At 34.6% G+C, this 15072-nt stretch overlaps 1 pseudogene; it reads right to left on the bottom strand.

The window, feature by feature from the left end:
* Positions 1-404: 404 nt before the first annotated feature.
* On the bottom strand, positions 405-13749 carry LOC123827398 (annotated as a pseudogene).
* Between the last annotated feature and the right edge of the window lie 1323 nt (positions 13750-15072).

Here is a 15072-nt window from a genome sequence, read left to right on the forward strand (position 1 = left end):
GTTCTGTCTTCATCAAGGTGGTAATGAGAGAGCCCCAAATACATTTAATTAAATCAATAGGAGAAGTTCAGAGGTGATAAACATTCTGAGGTGAATACATCAATTGAGAGCAATAGGATTTCATGAAATTGAAGAGTTCTTAGAACTCTAGTCAAATACTATGACTCTCCTGATCCTAAAAGATGGTTCAGAATATATATTATAATAAAATTATTTCAAATCACTGAATAATTTCACAGTTCATTTATGTATGCATTGACATCTTTGGGAACAATGTTACTATCATACAACAAGCAGCAAGCCATGCGTTTACCATGGTGAGGGTCACATTCCACCATCTGACTGGCTGGCTAAAAGCATGCACTGGTGATCTCTGCTATAGAAAGCTGTCCCTAGTAGGCTTTTTAAGCAGATGACGGGGCATATGTGGCCTGAGAATAGTGGATATGGGGATAGGGCATCAGGTTGGTCTAGAATTCAGTCAGATCAACATTCAGGGCTTCATCAAACCTGAGTGATGGAGGACACAATTTGACCAATGTACCTATTCAGGTTAGTATAGGTTGAGCACCCAATATTGAAGTTTCTATGACGTATGTCATAGAATGTCTTATTGTCAACAATGAAGACACAATCAGAGTGCTTCTCAGTGGTGTGCATGGTGAGAATTGAGTTGCAGGGCTCAACTACAACTGTGAAAACCTGTGGGGTCTGCATAAATGAAGAACTTCAGCTTAGGCTTTTTGCCATAATCGATAGAGAGACGTTCCATCTGCAGGGAGATGAACTGAGAATCAGTTCCCCCTCCAAACCTGTGGAAAATCTAGAATCCCTGAAGACCTGTGCACTGATTGGCCAGTTTCTGAATTCAGCCCAAGAGAAGGTCAGTGATCTCCTTTCCAATGGTGTAGGGTCCACAGATATAGTTAGTGGCAGCATTTTCCTTGCCTGTAATCAGCTGCTCAGTGAGGAAGAGCTGGAGGGAGGTACCAGTGAGAACTTCATTAATGATATTGGGTTCTAGGTCTACAAACACTGCCCTAGACACATGTTTGCCAGCACCTGTCTCACTGAAGAAGGTGTTGAAAGAAGGGGTCATCTCCACTGCCCCCACCCCCTCACCCCAATGGTCTTGTCACTTGATATCTGGCCATCTGGCTGAATGCCATGTTCCGGGCTGTAGAGCTTCCAGCAGGCATTGTTGATCTGGCCACCAGTCTGGCCAATGTGGATGGAATGCACTCACACATGGTTGCTACTTTGAGGCTGCTGAATGGAAAACAGAGAAGAGATTGTTGCTTCTTACAGCAGGACTCTTAGGTGGCCAATGTAAGAGAAGTTCAATTACACAATTATTTTGAGTAATCAGCACAACAAATAATATTGAATATGGATGTTGCTTTAAAATTTTTCTTTTTCCCTAGTAAATAGATCCTAATATTAAATGTCTATTACATTGGGATGAATATAGATCCTTGGTACTATCAAAAATGTTACAAACTATAATTTCAGGAGGATTTACTATGGGAAGAATGACATGGAATTGGACTGGGTTGCATTAGTAACATCATTCACACTAACTCACAACAAGTACACAGGTTTGCATTTTTCCTGTGTGCAAAGCACAAAAAAGAATAACCTCTGCCAAGTAGCTTCCAGAACACTTCCTATGTTTCAGCACTTCAAGGAGGGAGAAGGCAATGCTTACATACAATAACAATATTTTGTTACACAAATGGATTCCATCAGGGTTCCTGGTATCTACGTTGAGGTGTCAGAGATATGTGCACTTTTTCACAGGTGGTACAGTTTTATTTCATTCTGTTATGGCTCATATGTTCCTCTTGTATGCCTGTGCATACATATCAGGGGTCAAAAACCCAGGCATATATAAGAATGAAAGTGTTTTTGAATTATTGCTTTGAATTATTTTTTCAGATATTTCAAAATTTTTTATGTTGGAAAAATATAAAATATGATTTTTAATACTTCTGCATTTTATGTGGCTATTTTATGGAAAATTTAATTAGATTTATATAAAGTCTAATTTATATAATTTATATATATATGTGTGTATACACATATGTACAAACTTGTGTATATATGTATATATAGTTAGAGTTGTTTAGTACCTGAAAATCTTTTGGAAACTCTTCAAGAAAGTCCAGGAATTAAAAAAGTAACAAAAATATGGCTCCTTTTACTAAGTAATTCAGATTTATGAAGGTCCAAGTTCTCATTGTAGCTATGCTACCCAGACTTTAAAAAATTAAGTTCATTTATTTCTCACTTGGTTTGAGAAATAAGAACCAGAAAACTCCCCCATAGTATGTGAATATGGATTCTACATAGGTTGGGGAAGAGAATAAAAGAAGTGATTTATTGAAGAATTCTATACTATTTTATTAAGAAAGTAAATAGCACTCCAGTCATGTCATATAGAATACAAAGCATTTTTGTTCATATCATCACATTTGAAATCTCACAAAAATCAATGATAATTTTCCCCAAACATGAATCCTGTTAATACTATTAGATATAACTACTTACAGTGTACATGTTAATTCCACTTCGTCCTTGGCTCCCTTTTATGCACTAGGTTATACATTCTTCATTCTTCATTCTCCTATGAATTACCTTCTCTTAATTATGTATTCTTAAAAGTTTCTTTAATGAGTTCCTGAACAAGGTGAATTCTAATTAAATAAAAAATAAAAATAAAAACTAATATTGTTACACAATGTTAAAAAAAAACTCACTGTGGTTTAAGGTGATCCAGTCTACCTTCTTATACAATAATACAATTAAATCTTAATATCAGACAACTATTATTTTCCACCATAGATTTTTATTCTCTGTGGTTATCTTAGTCATCTTATGCAGCAATTAATGTATTCATTAAAGCAGTTTAAAGAGTGTAAAAAGCAGTGAAAAGATTAATAATACTGATGTTGCTGGGTTTTCAGAGGCCAATGACTCATGGGATTTTAGCACTCCTGGGTTCTGAATTTGTGGTCATGCGGGAACACCAACCCAAACCTAGCGGTGTCTGCTACAACGAGATCTTTTTCTAGCTCCCTCTTGGTTCCCTTTCGTTGCTTTAGCAGTTCCAAGTCTCCACACTTCCCTTGTATCACTTACACCCTCATTCTCTGCCTATTCTCTTCCTAATGCCAATGCCCTACCCCCACATAAAAAAGCAAGCTGTGTAATCATTCAAAAAAATCTTCTGTTAAGTCTTAAGAAAATCTGTGGAATAAAGACTTTAAAACATATTTAATAGTTCTAGCTACAAGTAGGCTCATGTACCAGACAAAAGCCCTTTTCCTGGCCCTCTGAAATTATTTTATATTTGTTTCTTTTGTCTGGTAACCTCTATATTTACTATCCCTCACATTTTGTAGGGCCAGAGCCTCCTCCACTGAAAGGGTAATCCCTCCTATATCCAATCTCAGACTAATAATAACACCCAAAGACTGAGATGATTTCTAGAATAAAGGAGAGCTATGGGACATTGCTAGCCATTAATAGAGGTCAGTGCTCCTTAAAATGCTTATTTAGGAATCTAAAATAATAATTAAAAAATAATAGTAGCTAACATTTCTGAGTACAGTATCAGGAATTATTTTATATACCTTATCCCATTTAATTATTACAAAATTCTATGATATAGTATTATATCGCCCCCATTTTACAGAGAAGATAGCTTATTTTGAATTATTTTCTTTAGAGAAGTTTGGTGCTTGTGTTATATCTACAGTTGTTTTCGTCTACATGTAAGTACATGTATATGTAGATAGATAGATAGATAGATAGATAGATAGATAGACAGATAGATAGACATTTTAACTAAGGGTCTGTGTACACCTTTAGAATTTGGTTCTGTCCACTGCAGCAAGTCATCTTTGAGGGGAAAAAACTATAAAGTTTTCTTGCTGTTTCTATAGTTTAATTTACCAAAAACATAGGTGTTTTCAAAACTTCTTAAAGAAACTGACAAACCAAATGTTGTGAATCTTTAAATGATTTCATGTGTTCAAATATTTACAAGATGGAAGAGGAAGTTCTAAGAAAGCATGAAACAAGAAATAAAGCAAATAATTAGAGATTTTAGTTCCAGAGAGATTTGAAGGTTCTGAAATGCAGTAACTGGGTTCCCTGTCATTCACAAATGCCCACGAGAGCATAAAGAAAACTTAAAGGGCCTTGGAGTTAAAAGAGATAGCAATCAAAGGGAGGAAGGCAAGTGGATGTTGAAAAAGGCTCACACAAGTTTAAGGTGAGTTCTAGGAACTGGCACATCACCATGGTGTAAGTTATTGAAGAAAACAGAACAGAAATGCTGATAAATTCAATTCAATTAGGAATTCTCAATATATAAGAATAATTTATCTTTAATATCATCTGAAAATCTGTCATTTAGCTTAATAAAGGAGGAATTGTTTATGAAAAAAGAGCAGAAGTAAGACAATTGAGGTTGATTCTGGATTTCTGAAGCATTTTACCCATTTTAAAAGATTAAATTCTACATGAGTGCTACCAAAATAACTATGGAGGGGGCTGAAAAATACAACACAATTTATATTAACCTTAAGCATATTATATTAGTAAAAGAAAAATTCTTATAGTGGGTACCAAGGGCAGCAGCATCTGGGAGCTGGTCAGAAATGTATGCTTTTGGCCCTGGCTGTTGTAGCTCAGTGGATTGAGTGTGGGCTGCAAACCAAAGGGTCGCTGGCTCAATTCCTAGTTAGGGCACATGCCTGGGTGGCAGGCCAGGTCCCCAGTGGGGGCCATGTGAGAGGCAACCACATACTGATGTTTCTCTCCTCCTCTTTTTCTCCCCCTTCCCCTCTCTAAAAATAAATAAAATCTTTTTAAAAAAAGAGAAGTGTATACTTTAGGATTTTGTCCCAGATGCCCCGAATCAGAAACTGAGGTGGGGCCCTTTGATGTGTGTTTTTTTTAAGATTTTATTTATTTATTTTTAGAGAGGGAAGGGAGGGAGAAAGAGAGAGAGAGAGAGAAACATCAATGTGCAGTTGCTGGGGGCCATGGCCTGCAATCCAGGCATGTGCCCTGACTGGGAATCAAACCTGTGATGCTTTGGTTCACAGCCTGCACTCAATCCATTCAGCTACGTCAGCCAGGGCCCTTTGATGTGTTTTAATGAGCCTGCCAGGTGATTTTGGTGTATGCTGAAGTTTGAGAGCTGAGAACCTTGGAGTTCCAGCAATACTAGGTGCTGCTGCAGACAAAACCCCAATCTCAATGTTTAGGACAATGGGAATGGATTTCTGCCTAGGTAAGAGCTCAAGGCTCCTGTGGCTAGCTCTGTGTGAGCTGTCCTCCCAGGATACCATCATTCATTTTGTGCTTGTGCTCATTTACCACGTGTCTCCATGAACATGTCTTAGAGTCATTTCTGTTGCAGTCACATAGAATAGAGAATAACATTACTTAGTTAACATCCAAGTGGCCACATCTAACTGCAAGATAGGCTAGGAAATATAATTTAGCTTTGCACCTAAAAGCATGAGGAAGCCAGTGCCAGTAGCTACATGATTTGGCCAAGCACGTGCTTCCAAGTCAATTCTTAACTGTGGTTTCTTCTTGAACTATATTATTATTTCTATTCTCATGGTTCCAGTGATTTGCAACATACATTCAAAGCCTTCTTACAATATCAACACTCTACTTGGATATTTTGGTATCTTCTCTAAAATGCCACAACTAATAATTAAGAACAGCTTGGTTTTAAAATTTTGTCAGTTCAACTTTTAACAAAATTCTCATGCCCATTTAGGTTACAAAGAGCAGCATGTGTCTAAATTAACTTAATCTGTAGAAATAAAAATTTCCACAGAAATGAAAAAATCATGTCTATTTTAATCATCTTTTGTACACCAAGAACATAAAACTATAAGCAATACACCCTCATATGAACTGGAAGAGCTACAAACATATTTTAATAAACTTTGGTATCATTACAAAAGTTAAAAAAAATATTGTCTTTAGACAACCTACCAACTGCGTGGAAGCCTCCTATCCCATTCCCTCAAAAGGCTCTCTTTACTTTTATTTTTGGATTTCTGCCAGAGATAAAGAACATGAATTTTTCAACTTAGTCATTGGAGAGATAAAACCAAATTGGCAGAAAATTTAATAATACTGCTTGATGTCTTTGTCATATCGATTTCTTTATACTTATTGGAGGGAAATGTGTACACTGGATGTCCTGTTAAATGAGGTGATGGCATCGTTCTGGGTGTGTGTGTGTGAGTGTGTGTACATTTGTCTGAAGGAGACACTGGACTTGTCTAGATGACACACTGAGGTTTATAAATTGCTATGATTTTGTCATTTTACTCTAAAACCATTTATATTGATCACTTGAACATCTGTGAAAATACCATGTCTGCACTGAAATCTGAAAAATATCACCAATTATGAACCAAAGATAAGGTCTCTGCAATTATTTTGGTGACTCTGTCCTACATTTCTAACTCACATCTGTTTCTCTTGAAATTGGTCATTTAGGTTCTTAATGACAAAAATACAATTAAAATTGATATAAATATTATTCCTCCTTTTATAAACTTAAAAATCCACCCCAAAGTATTATAGAGAATTTTAGAATTAAGGTCATCATCATTAATTAAAATAATAACATCACAAAACACTACTGTATTGAAAATGAACTGATAAATTATTCAGAACAAGAAGGCATTTCTTTAAGTGTTATAGTACTAACAGCATCAGTTAAAACCACTTCTGGGAATATATCCTAAGAATCCTGAAACACCAATTTGAAAGAATATACACACTCTTATATTCATAGCAGCATTACTTACAACAACCAAGATCTGGAAGGAGCCCAACTGCCCATAGTTTTCACCCACTTTTCAGTAGAAGAGTGGGTGAAAAAGCCATGGTATATTTACACAATGGAAAACTATGTGGTTGTAAAAAAGAAGTACATTTTACCCTTGCAATAACATGGATGCACCTGGAGAATATTATGCTATGTGAAATAAACCATTTAAGAAAGACAAATATCACATCATTTCACTTATATTTGGAGTCTAATGAACAAGATAAACTGAAGAACAAAATAGAAACAGAGGCATGGATACATGGAACAGACTAACAGCTGTCTGAGGGGAAGTGGGAGGGGGAGCGGGTTGAAAAAAGGTGAAGAGATTAGCCAAAGAACATTGTCACAACTGACAGTGTGGTAATGGTCACAGGGAAAGTGGGGCAGAGGTGGGCAAAGAGGGGAGAAAATAGTGACAGCTGTCAGAGTGTCAACAATAAAAATAAAGTTAAAAAGAAAGACTGTTGCCTTAAAATGGCCTGAAGTAGTTTTTGTTTTACTTGGTTTTGCTGCTCAAAGGCAAATATATATTATGTAAATTAATATAGAAAGTAAGTAAATAATGTATGCTTATCATATCCAGGGAAGATTTCACAGTGTTTGAGGAATTAATCTGTGGCTCAGTAGTACTATATGTGGGTGGCACTTACCACCATTTTATAGATTTTTCACTTTTAGCATTAGCTTTCCAGACATAGTTTATTACTTCTTATTTTCCTACCTATTTAAGTAAAGCTGCCACTAATTGAGCAGTGCTGTAAACTCAGAATTGTGAGCTATAACAATCATTTTATATACAGTTGGTCAATTATAATGAAGAATTTAAACCAAATCTGTATTTGTAGGCAATCCTTTGGTTACCTTCATGCTTTCCTCTTTATTTTTCTTGCTGTAGTTACTGTGCAAAGCAAACGTACTTTATCTTTGTATTGTTGACTTCTTGCAAGTGAGGAATACATTTTTGTCGGCATTTTTCCAAGTAGTTACCGACTTCATTAAATCTTCAAAAGCATGGCCTAATAACTAGTTTTGTCGCCAAATGAAGTTTGAAATCATCAATTTGTGTAATTTTTGAGTGCCACTTTCTATTCTCTGCAACTATTCTGACTCATAATAGATACTAAAAGCTTCTATAACTTTTTCTGTTTTCCTGATTTCCTCCTTATCAGGAAGTGTAACTACATGCCATTTAAGATAGCAGACAGAAAGCTTTGTGTTTCACATGTCTTGTATTATTTTACAATGTTCCAGTGAAATGGTACCCCTCCCCCTTTTGGCTGTTTTGCAGATGAGGATTTTGAAGAGCCAAGGTATCAAGTAGCGTGTCTAGGGAGGGCATGTATGATTGGTTGTAGGATAACGAAAGTCCTAATTTTTAAGTCAGGGTCTATTTTAGTTAGTCTTTGTGGCTTCTTCAGTAAGGTTACACCTCACCATTTTCTCCCATTATTTTTAAGTTCTTGGAAATTATTAGAAATTTTATTTCAGTGAAAGGGGAAAATGAGAACATTGATCTCAACTTTGACAAATAGGAGAGTTTCAAAATGGAATTTAGTGGTATTTGTAAAGTATCATACCCAGAAATAAAGAATTAAAGACAAATTTTAAGGTGTATACAAAAGTGGAAACTACTGACATTAATACCCAACATTTCTGCAATGTTATTTAGAATACTTTGGAACTATTGAACATTTGAAACAATAGTTTAAAATGCTTCTTGAAGTTCATGGCACTGAAGAATACTCAAATTTCAGCTACAAGCTTCTTTTTTTCCCCTTAACTTGTTTTCAATATGTTAAAAATTTAGACACAAGCAATAGGTGCATTTTTGTGAACTTAAAGATTCATTCTAACTTTATTTATGTGTTTTGAAGTCCTGAGATGCACATATTTAAAACTTACATATTGGTTTACACTTTGTTGAGTAAACCCCAATTAATTTTAAAAGAGAGAAATGAAAACAACCTTACTTTCCCACTAGATTCTGTAAAGCATCAAGTCTGGGCTAGATAAGTAAAATTAAATGTAGAATTATAGTAGTTTAAAATATCTATGTATCCAATATAGAGGATTAATGTGCTTATTAAATATACTGTAATAGGGTGCCATTCAATGGAATGCATTTTTAAGAAAGTGAACTTTTTACATTTAGTGCAAATTTGGAACATTCAACATCATAATGAAGGAGTAGATAGAGAGGCCAGCTATGATATAAACTTGAAATGTCATCATTCTGTGGTAATCTGATTAACTCTTCATCATGTTACGCATGAAAGTGAAAAGCATACAGGTCTTACTGGGGTCCAGTACAGATATCTTGCATCTTGATTGTATTGTTAATTATTTTGAAAGAATAATTACAAACATATCAAAAAGTCTAAGTGGTGACAAAGCTTCTTTGATACAAATGATTTATCTCTGATTTTGATCTCAGAAAAAAAAGTTAACCAGAAAATATTGTATTAATTTCAAAATAAGTAAGTATAGCCATCCTATTCGTCTTGATAGCCACTTTTGAAGATATATTTTAACACATGGCATTTTAATATTGGTTTCTGAAAACAATGGTTTACACTATAATTATCTGACAATTAAAAACATTTTTGAGATAATCATTTGTAGTTCATTTAGTCTTTCATTAATATTAAATTTATTAATTTAGACTTGTTTCACTAGTTTGTGTTCAAGATTTATGTTGTTGGTTGTTTATAAGCATTAATTTAATTAATTTAGACTTGTTTTAACCTAGAAACCTTTAAATCTCTGACATTTTAAGGCTTCTGAATGAAAAGTTATTTTAAAAGTCAGAAAAAAGTTAACTTAGAAAGTGAACTCTTTTCTACTTTTAAATTGATGCTCTCTAGTTCCTAGAATGTAGTGGGGAGCAGGCAACAGCTGAATTTTTTGATCACATTTATAAAACTGCACATATTCCCAGCACTTAGACATATGCACTAGACATTTTGTGAAGCTGTACACACTTGCAGCACTATTTATTTGAAATGTTTTGACTTCCTAAGACTCAATTATATCCATATTCAATTTAAATACAAAACTTACTTCAGTCATATAGAAATGGTCAGTTTCTTCTCTCCATCTGCAAGGAACCTGATGGTTGTTGCCACGGGTTGTAGTTATGATAAGACACAGGTCCCTTACAATTATGTCCTAGGAGGTAGGTTTCTATAATCTTTTTGTTGAATTGTTTCAAGACGTTGCTTGCATCATTTAACTTGTCTATTTGTAAAATTAGACAAATGAGATCTTTCATATCCATTTCACTCCAAGATGTTATGAAACGGGTGTTTGGATAATTCACTACAAGGTGGATTATTACTGGAGTAATTCTTATGAATTCATGTTCACCACTAGGGTTTATGTTAACAATGGAGGTCAATCATGTGAAACGATAATTTAGTGATTTGAAAAAACTTACTTTTCTTTGAAGAACATTATTTTTCTGGAGATAAAACTGTCTCTAGCATTTCAGAATTTATGCAATTTTTTTCAAGTTCCATATTAAGATCTAAATCTTTCTTAATTTCCACATTAAATGAGGGAAAGCCACGAGGTTGTCAGAACACTACAAACCTGTCAATGATACAAGAATGTTTAGTGGCCTTCTTATGTTTCTAACTATATGTGCACTATTCAGCCACTAACAGTAAATTTATTAAGGAAGTATTTGTATTTTTTAATAATACATTAGAAAAAACTCATCAATTTGTGAAGAGTAATACAAAATTAGAGTTCTTGTAGGCAATGAGTACTAAGTGCTGAAAATTGAGTAGCTGCCAAATTGTCAGCTTTTTGGAGGTCTCTAATTTTTATATTACATAATTCAAGGCTACTCGTGGTAGACTATGAGACTCAGGAGGAGATACAGGACAGTCTATGAAGTATGTTTTCTTTTAAATATTTTACAAAGTCATGTAATTTTTCCATCCTTTTAATATTATAATTTTGTGGACAGTTGATTACGTTGACAGCTCTAAGTAAATTAGCCCTAAAATGGAACGATTTTATGACTTGTGAATAGGTTTTCTTATTGCTAAAGCAATAAACTTTACTGATACAAATCTGAGTGTAACATATGCTCTCGGCCTTAGGCCAGGGTGTTTCATTTGAATCATTCGAGGCTCTTTCTTATAGTGCTGTGCTTCAAACATGAAACCAATTACCAGCTGCAGTCAGGCAATTGAAAGGCTGCAGGAGATATACCCTAGTTAGATGAGGAGAAGGGTAAAGGACTATGATTTGTGTGGTAATCATCAAGAGAAGGTCAATTGTAATGGAATAGACTGGTTTCCAAGACAGACCTAATGTACATGCCTTCCACTCCATTGAGGGATACCCTCAACAGATTTGTTGTTTTCATTACCAACAATATCACTTACTGACAAGATGAATAAAGAAAGTGTGAGAGGTCCTGTTGATGGATCAGGTGATTAAAACTTAGGAAGTGGTGAGCAATTAGAAAACCATGACCTATTTGAGGGCTGTGAATGGGAAGTTAAAAGAAAAGTATTATGCCAATATCCACCTAAAAATAATAGTTTTGTGTTATTTAAGATTTATATTCAAACTCTAGAATTCATAATAAGTCCAAATAAATATGCATCTCCACAAGATGCAATGTCTTTTCTATACCCTAAATTATTAAATTTCTTCTCCATAAAATAGCAACATGAATACATACTTACTGATTATATATATATATATATATATAATTTTAACAACCTAAGTCCTTAAACTGTTGTAAAGATAGTATCTCATAAGCTCTAGCAAGAAAAGAATACATTCATTTGGTGAGGTCTCTGTTTTTCTTTGAGAGTCTCGTGTCCAGTGTCTGAGATAATTCTTGTGAATCACAGTAAAATACCATGAATCTAATAATCCAAAGGCTTTTATCAGGAACATCAAATTTTTTTTATAAAGGTAAATCCTATGCCGAAGAAATGACTTACCCAAGACAAAAATCCTGCCTCCACTTTTGGGTGCTAACATGTTAGACTACAATAGAGTACTTTCTTACTCAAAGTGTCTACTTCGTTTACCCCTCAAACAAAAAATATGCAATAGTGCACTCTGCTGCAGGTCTATATAAATTGTTATAGAAAGTCATAGAAAAAACTAAAAGCCCTACAATATAAATAAATAGCACTGTAATTGAAAAAGCTTACTTGGTTTACAAAAAGGAAAAAAGAAAAGAGGAAAGTCCCTCTCCGCTTGGGCAGCATACCTTTGTAGCTTTTTGACTTTATAGGAACATTCAAATTCTAAATGTGTAAAATACTTTCAAAACAACAATAACTTTACTGAGTGAGGCCCTTCCTGATTGCAAGCTCTCATGACACCTAATAATCAGTTAAAAGTCAAAGTCATATATTGCCTTGCTGAGAATTTGAAAAGAATTTGAGGTACAGTTGGTATTGAAGGTTTTTTATTGAGAAGACTAATTGCTAATGGGAAAAATATGTCTGTGTAAGCCCTCTAAAATTTCAGTTAAATACCAAAAGCCATTTAACTAATAAAAAAACACATTGTGTTAATAGAGACATCCATGGCTTTTTGGCACATTCTAAATGAAGGATGTCTTCAGAGGTAGTCCTTACTATGTAGAGCAGCCATCTGCTCACCGTATCTGATTGCTGTTGATTCTGTAAGAGCTCTCCTGCTTCCAGCACTTAGGAGTGATTAGCCCTAGAATCTTGATGCTGCACTTGCACTGGGCAATTAGAAGAGCAGGGAGTCCATGAGAGCTTCAAGAGGCAAAGATATGCCTTGTTAGCAGCCACATTTGAATCAAGCTGTAGAGCACAACAAAATACCACATTTAATATGTCCCTAGGGGGGAAAGATTTTTTCAGGCTGATGTCAGAGAAAGAAAAAACGTCATTTTCTAGTAGAATCTTTTCTACAGCATTCTCTGCCAGTTAAAAAAAGCACGTTCCACATTTTCTTGGGGCAGGGCATTTTGTGGTTAGGGAAAAAAGTTTTTAATTGCCTTTGTCACATGCTTCCCTCAGCAATTTATGTTCCTAGCAATTACAACTGCCTTTTATTGGTTATTTGGTGAGCAGCCCCTGGCTCCAGTGCAGAATTTAATTTTTAAATATCAGGCTGCTGACGATGCTTCTTCTGGTGGTGTGAAGAGACACTGTCTGGAATTCTTTGACTCCTCAATCAATTTTATATCAAGTTATAAATTTAAGAATATGTTTCAGTAGACTTTTATGTTCAAAGACCTATTTTTCTTAGCAAATGAGTTAAAGAGACAAGGCTGATGTATAACAAGTTTTCCTTCTCTTTCTGACCTATGTTGTCTTCAAGTCACACACACATTGTGCCAGCTATGATAAGGTAGAGTTAACAAAAATGCTCTATAACAAATTTCCATATATTTCAATAAAATCCTGTTTTGTTCTGCATTATTTCTTACATCAAACTTTTATATAGGTGTCCTCAGCTAGAGAAACTTTCACTATATAAATCTCAACTCAACTAAATAATGAACTATGGTGCATTTTTTTCCATAAGTGTTAATCTAGTTTGCCAAGAGAAAACACAAGATTTTAGTTAAACAAATCTATTGCCTATTGAACTGGTAAAAGGTTAATAAATAAAAGATGTTTTTCCCTTGTAGAAGACATAAAAAAATTCTCAGATTTCCTATGGGCCACTCATTATACAGTCAAAACTTGATTCACTTTATTTCCCTAAGTGATCACACTGAAGACGATATGCGGCTTTTCGAGTCCATTTTAACTGAAGCACAGACGTGAGCGAGAAGATTCACCACCCACACACGGAACTCGACCGTGAGCGATCTGTTGTGCTGCTGCTGACCGTCGCACAACGACTGCTCCCATTTATGGTGACAAAATGAAATCCTACTGTGTAGGTGGGACCCTTTGGGCACTGAGTCACCATGAAATAATGGCATGCATTTGAAGTCAATTGAGTAACTTCAAAGAAGAAGTTTCAGGTGCCACCCATTGCAAGTGAGGTTACCACAGTTCCAATGTAGGGTTGAAATTCATAAAACAGACTAATTAGTTGTGGAGGAAATATCCTGCATGTTGGAGTTACATATGTACAGAACAATCTTGGCATAAATTGTGTAATAAAGTTTATTTTAAACACATTTCCAGAGACTACGATGACATTTTGTCCCTTAATATTTATTTGTACAATTCATTTTCTCCTCCAAAAATTAAAATTTAGATGCCTTTATCTAATTTCTAACTTTGGTGCATTTTGTTTCATGAAAGTAAAGTGGATTAATATTAGCCATCCACTGAAATTAATCAAAGCCTAGGAGGAAATGCCAAACAATGGGGTAATAATGAAATAAACTTTGCTCATGTATTTTTTTTGTGAAATATAGCTTGTGAGGGGAGATTATAAAGCTAATAACTTTTATAATAAAGACTATTTGGAAAAGACAGAATAAACTCTGAGTATTGATTACACACTACAGGAAAAGGACTAACTGGATTAAGATTCTGAAAGAAAAGGCTTAAATGTGAAAAGAGGGAGTTGCCCTTCTGATGTTTATTCAGGGAAATAAGAAGCCAGAGGCCATACTTTCCAGGATATAAGTTCAAGTCTTCAAAGCACAGCATTTGAGAAAGAAGGTGAAAACTGTTTTAAAGGCCAGCACAGAGAATCAGGTGTATCAACATCTCCTTGGAAGATTTCTGAATCAAGAAAAACAAACTATTGATGAAAGAGTCAAGTCCACAAATTACTGACCATCAGATAGATTCTGAAACATATATAAGCTCAACCTAGCTCCATCATTGTATGTCCTAAACTCAAGTGTTCTCTAGACACCCAGCAATTTGCTCAGCACTGTGGAAACATACATGTATAAAGCCTGATTTTGATTCTTAAGGTTTTCAGTCTAGTTATAGGAGCATAAACAAAATTGGAAAATAAAAGGTGACCTGTGGTAACTCCAAAAGAAAATCAAGAAAATAATACAAAATCAGATTTTAACATTCACTTACAAAAAATAATTTACAAATTTTGAAGAAATTTTTTAAAATAGAAAATTTTCAAATGCTTGCCTTCTTTTTATGCCCTACTCATTATCATTATTTATTTACTTATTTTTGCAAAGAATAAAGTATTGTTGTCTAAGGTTAAGATTAAAAATGAATCACTTTTATATGCTTGTATATAAATGT

Source organism: Phyllostomus hastatus, unplaced genomic scaffold (assembly GCF_019186645.2).
Source record: "Phyllostomus hastatus isolate PE091 unplaced genomic scaffold, TTU_PhHast_1.1 phas_contig_86, whole genome shotgun sequence".
NCBI lineage: Eukaryota > Metazoa > Chordata > Mammalia > Chiroptera > Phyllostomidae > Phyllostomus > Phyllostomus hastatus.